Source organism: Nicotiana attenuata, unplaced genomic scaffold (genome assembly GCF_001879085.1).
Source record: "Nicotiana attenuata strain UT unplaced genomic scaffold, NIATTr2, whole genome shotgun sequence".
NCBI lineage: Eukaryota > Viridiplantae > Streptophyta > Magnoliopsida > Solanales > Solanaceae > Nicotiana > Nicotiana attenuata.
Window position 1 is genome coordinate 621,893 of NW_017670404.1, and position 6,384 is coordinate 628,276.

Here is a 6,384-nt window from a genome sequence, read left to right on the forward strand (position 1 = left end):
TAGAATAGCAAATAGAACTGGAAATCACAACTAATGACCTGCAGCAACAAAGAAACACAGTTTTGGAATGTGAATTGAATCAGGACATACCAGTCAAGGAGAGAATACAGAGTATAGAGTAGAGATGGTGCAAATAGCCAGCCTTGGCTTACAGCTGGCTGGATTAGTGAGAATTGCAAGTAACAGAAGAGAATAGAGAGCTTTTGTGAGTGTGAGAGTGTGGAGGAACTAGTGTTCGTGTTTATGAAGTTAAAATAAGAGAGTTTATATAGTAGCTCGAGAGTAGAGTAAATAAGGTAAAAGAATCAACTTGAGTCAATTAAGGAAGTCACAGAATCCAATCACATAAGGGTTCAGAATAAGCCTCCCTTAATTGAAGGCAATCAGCTAAACGATAATAATAAGGAGTCTAATTAGGGAAAAAAGTTCAAATCAAACCAAATAAAGGTGTTCAGAATAAAATAATCAGGGGTCTAATTAAGGGAAGAATCATGTAAAGGAATCAGCAAATATACAAGTAATCAAATGAGGCAAGAATGACTAATTAAGGCCGTAAACAGGGAATCGGGTAAGACTTAGGCATACAAATCTCTAACAGAGCAAATCAATCAGCCAAATTTCAAAGTAACAATGATTTCTGGAAAGAATATACCAACTCCCATAAATAGAAAATAAACTAAGTAAAGACTTCACAAAAAATATAGAAATTAGCCGGAAAGCAAGATTCGAACCCTAATAGGGCTCAATTAGGGTAAAAATTATAGAATACTGGATTTTACAAAGGAAAATCATGTAAGTCAAAAATACAGGATGAGTTAATGCGATTGGTAACGCTGAAAGACTCAAAATCGAAGCAAAGACTGGAAAAATCAGCATATAGAATCAACTAGGGTTTGAACGCTCATGCAAAAATCAGTCGAGGTGAAGAAGAAACATCTTATTAAACATTAAGAATCTTTGAAAAACAGTTCGGGATAAACCCTAGTTTAAGAAGAATGATTAAAAAGCGAGATAATCAATTAAAGTAAAGGGGGGTTTTTGGAGTAAAACACTTGATAATACCCAAATCATCTCAGATCTATGAAGATCTTAGAAGAGTTGACAATAGTGAACTAGGGTTTTCAGAAAAGAACATCGCAGAGTTGAGAGAATAGGTCGAAAACTCATAGATTCGTAACAAAATAACAAGAAGTTCTCACTCACAGTCGAACCATGGCCGGAGACAGGCTAACGAGCAAAGTTTCAAACCAGAACCAACTAGGTTCTTCGAGATCTTCTCAAGGATCCAGAAAATCAAGGAGCCATGGCGTGTAGAAGGCCAAGACTGGCCAAGGAAGCCATTGAAGCTTCATAAAGATAAAATTTACACCGGTGACGGCGTGTTAGAACTAGGGTTAGGTCGAGAGTGTTTTGAGAGAAGAGGGAGATGATGACGGCGGGTAACAGAGAGAAATGAAAGGGTTTGGGGGAGGGGGGTTAGGTCTAGGTTAAATTATGGAAGGGGGAATCTGGACCGTTGATCAAAATGATCAACGGCCAATATTTGGCAGGAAGTGGGTCGGGTGAGTGCTGGGTAGTTTTTAGGCCCGATTGAGATTGGGGGGGGGGGGGTTAAAAATTGGGCTAATTTAATAGGCTAGGTCCAAAATAAAAAGGGGCTATTTGTTAAATACCTTTTTAATTGATAAACCAATTTTTAAAAATAATTAATGTGCTGTAAAAAAAAAGATTTTCATGCCTAGAAATATTAAAAATAATTATTTAATTTTTTAAAAATGTAAAAGGCTATTTTCTGGTAAAATACTGTAATAACACATGCATAGGCTATAATTGCAAAGTAATTGCAATTGCATCCTAAAAATACAAATATGGCAATTTGTGCAATAATTGAAACTTAGTACAAATTCAAATGATAAAATTAAGCCATAAAAATTATTATAAAATTATTTTGTGATGCAATCAGTGATTGTTTTATAAAAGAAATGCTGGGATAAATTAATTAAAATATTATAAAAATGCAGAAATTGTATGAAAAAAATACTGGTTGATGCCAAAGCATAGTTTTGAAAATATTATGGGAAAAATTGGGTATCAACACTTACCTTTACAAATTCATTAGGTACATAATACGGCTCATATTTCATATTCTTTCAAGCGACTCATCGCATTCGTTAACTCAGTCTCTATTTCCTTTAACGTAGGGAATTTCATTACTATTTCCACATGCGCACGATTATTCTAGTTAGGTATTCCAATGTTTTTCACAACCTATGTGACCTTACGTTCATCTACATACGTACTATTCTTCATTTGTTAGCTCGCTCATTCATAGCCTCTAAGTTTACGAGGAGGTTATTGTTAAGCAACGTATCACGTCTCTTAATTTACATCTCGCTCTTATTAGAATTAGGGATTCTCTGTAGCCACCTTCACTAACCAATGAAAACTACTTCGGCCATTTCTTAAGATCATAGGTTCTATACGTAATTTCTACTTGTGAGCCATTTATAATTAACCATTAAACAAAGTCTACACTTTTTGCTGTAGACTCAACATAAGTTCCCTGAGGTCTCTACTTATTTCTAGGGATTATCTGCGGATTACAACTACGAGTAACTCATTTCTTATCTACATTCTCTTTTAAACTATTAGAGAGTCTTAACCCATCAACATACAACATATGCTAGGACTCGTCTCCTAGAACCTCTTATAAGGGTGACGTCACTACGGAATCATGGTGGAGGAAGAAAGGGAAAGCCATACATACGTTTAAGTCGATCCTTCGACAAAGATGGTGGGAAAATTTCCTTTTCAAGATAATCTATTCCGATGAAAATAGCACTACTATCAACAAGAGTAACACGTCAACTAGCTACCACGTGACAAGCTCGTTCTACGGCAAATTCGACAGCATCTCCCCCGTTTCTTTCACCTCTCTCAAGGTCACAACATAAACAATAACAAGCCACCATTAATCCATATATCCAGAACCTTAACAACACGATAACGGCCCAACAATACAATACAGCAACAACAATAATAGGGCCAACGTTAAGCTAAGTAATAGCTAGCTTATGATACATCAAGCGACAAGCTCGGTCCTTAACTAGCAATACAACACTCTTTTATACTTCTTCTTTTCTTCATGTTACATATTAACAACACACACACACACACATAACTTCTAGCTTCAAACAACTTAGCTAGGTCTTAGATATGATCAAACTCATGTTGAAGAAGAAGAGATTACCTTTAAATAGCCAAGAAAAATCCAAGAACAACTCTCCTTAAACATTAAATAACTCACCACTCATCAACAAGATCATATAAGTGATCTCCACCACTTCTAAACCCCTTTTAATAAAGAACATATGTGGTTTGGCCTTGGATTTGTGTATGAACGTTTAGGATATGCTTAGAGAGAGTTTAGAGGTGCTTGGAGGTCTGGTTTGGTCGAAAATGAGACTTAAAGATGAAAGCCACCACTTTATATAACAAGGTAAGATTCCACTGACTCTGTGGGTCCCAAGGGAGCTGCTTTCGCAGTCTCGCGAAAATGCAAATATCTCTCTTCTCCGGCGTTGTATCGATGAACGGTTTAATGAGTACTCGTAGATCTTCAATTTGGTGTGTGTATCACGCTATAACTCCAAATATATTGAGAGAAAAAGTCAGTAACATTAGACCCAAATTTCAATAAAATTATAAATGTAACTTGCGACAACTTTTGTCGTGCTTTGTTTTACAACTTGTATGACTTAAAAACTAAACATATGAATGTTATTTGATTAAATTACCTTAAAACTTGACCTCCTTAGGATGTTAAGCACTCCTAGTTTACCTAGAAAGTATGGGTTATAATATCTTTCATTCGCTTAACCTCCAACCCTCACAATACTTCCTTAACACTTGTTTCAACCCATCATTATCTTTGTAAAGGTCCTTAAGTTCTCCAACTTATATTGATTAACTTAAGATGCATTATATCATGAAAGTACGGGGTGTAACATCTTGCACCTCATCCACGACATCATAAGTCGTTGATGCACAGATGATACCGATTTCTTAACATCACATACGGTTGAATAGAAAGAAACTAGAGATATAAGCTTCAAGCTAAAATAAAGTCGCACGATAAGGAAAGAAAGATGGGAAGTTTCCTAGATGCCCTGTAGAATCTCGAAGATAAGTAGGGATGTCATCATATTGACCTACAAGACTCTAGACACTTGCTCATGACTAGTAGAACCTATGAATATAGAGCTCTAATACCAACTTGTCACGACCCAAAGCCCCACCAAGTCATGATGGCACCTAACTCATCCCGCTAGGTAGGCCAAATAGTATAAGTTACTACTAAACTGAGAACTCAGCAATATGTTTACTAAAAGCCGCAATAGAGTTCAATACAACTATTCCAAGGATTGGTAGTACAAGTCATGAATCACTAAGATTTAAATTTAGAAAGATGGTACGAAAATAAATACATCCGTTTGGAATATACATGAACAGAAGCACAAATCCATAGTTACCAAGGACAAGCTGTAGCTATATCCGGAAAGTAGATACATCTTCAATGATAGCCTCTGTCTTCCACAATAGCTCAGCACCAAGATCTGCACGCAAGGTCCAGAAGTGTAGTATTAGCACACCACAGTCGGTACCCAATAAGTATCAACACTAACATCCGTAAAGTAGTGATGAGGTTCAAGTCATGTCATACTCACTAATTAAATAACATGTGCAATATATCAAAGAGGGGCCACAGAAAATATAGCAGAAATACAATAACAATAATTTCATCAGACCTAGTGATAACAATTCAATGCAAGTAAAGGCTCAGCTTTAACAACAAGTCATCAACTAGAAACGTGTACATATGGCACCTCGTTCCTACATTATCAGTCATACTCGCACGGCAAAAACCTCGTGCAATAAAAGCATCACACTCGTACGGAAAAGATCTCATGCCAATATCAATCATACTCGCGCGGCAAAGACCTCGTGCCAATATCAATCATACTCTCACAGCAAAGACCTCGTGCTCGCATGGCAACGACCTCGCGCCAAATATAATCACACTCGTACGACAAAGACCTCGTGCCCACAAGGCAAAGACTTCATGCCACATATAATCACACTCGCACGACAAAGACCTCGTGCCAATATCAATCACTCTAGGACGGCAAAGACCTCATGCTCGCACAGAAAAGACCTCGTGCCACATATAATCACACTCACATGGCAAAGAACTCGTGCCTACATGGCAAAGACCTCATGCCACATATAATCATACTCGGCAAAGACCTCATACCAGCACGGAAAAGAATTCGTTCTAATATCAATCACACTCGCATGACAAAGACCCCGTTCCCGTACGACAAAGACCTTGTGCCAATACCCAAACAATCTGCTCAACATGTCTACATTCGCCACTAAACTCAACATGTCTACATTCGCCACTAAATAATGAACAATAATGCCAAAGAATTTATCGCGGATATGAGTTCATAATTTATCAACAAAGTGCAGTAGGGCATGGAAGATAGTAAAATGCAGATGGGTATTTAACAAATAAAGCATTGCTAAAGTTAATAACAAGTGTAGTGATTTTGTTCATATAGCCACAAAGTCACTAAGCATGTTTCATATACAATACATCCTCAAATTAAGGCATATTAAAAGCCTAAGGTCTATCTTGGTCACAAATCACACATTCACCATGTGTACACGTCGCTTTTCACATAAAACAAATAGACAATTACGGTCAAATCCTAAGGCATATTCCCCCACACAAGGTTAGGCAAGATACTTACCTCAAACGAGCCAAATCAATACTCTAAAAATACCTTCCAGCGAGAATCACCCTCCGAACGGCTCAAATCTAGCCAAAAACAACTCAATAGCATCAAATAATGCCATAGGAATCAAATGAGATGATAAAGGTCGAAACTTTAATCAAATACTAAAAGACAACCAAAAATTCAACCCAGGCCCACACCCCGAAACCCGACAAAACTTATAAACTCCAATAATCCATTCAAATACGAGTCCAACCAGAAAAGTTTCACCCAAATCCAACTCCGAATCGATATTCGAATCTCAACTATTCACTTTAGAAAAGATTTTCCAAAAATCGCCAATTTCTCTTTTAGATCCACCAATCAAATGTTAAAATCAAAGATTCAATCATGTATAATAATCAAATCCGGGTCAAAAATACTTACCCAATACAAGTGTGTGAAAATTTTCAAAAACAATTGCCTCAATTCGAGCTCCCAATTTCATAATATGGTACAGTGAGAAAAATCCTCGATTATAATAACTTATAGATGTGCTCCAAGAGTAACCTTCGCGATCGTGGCCAACAGCCACGCGATCTGG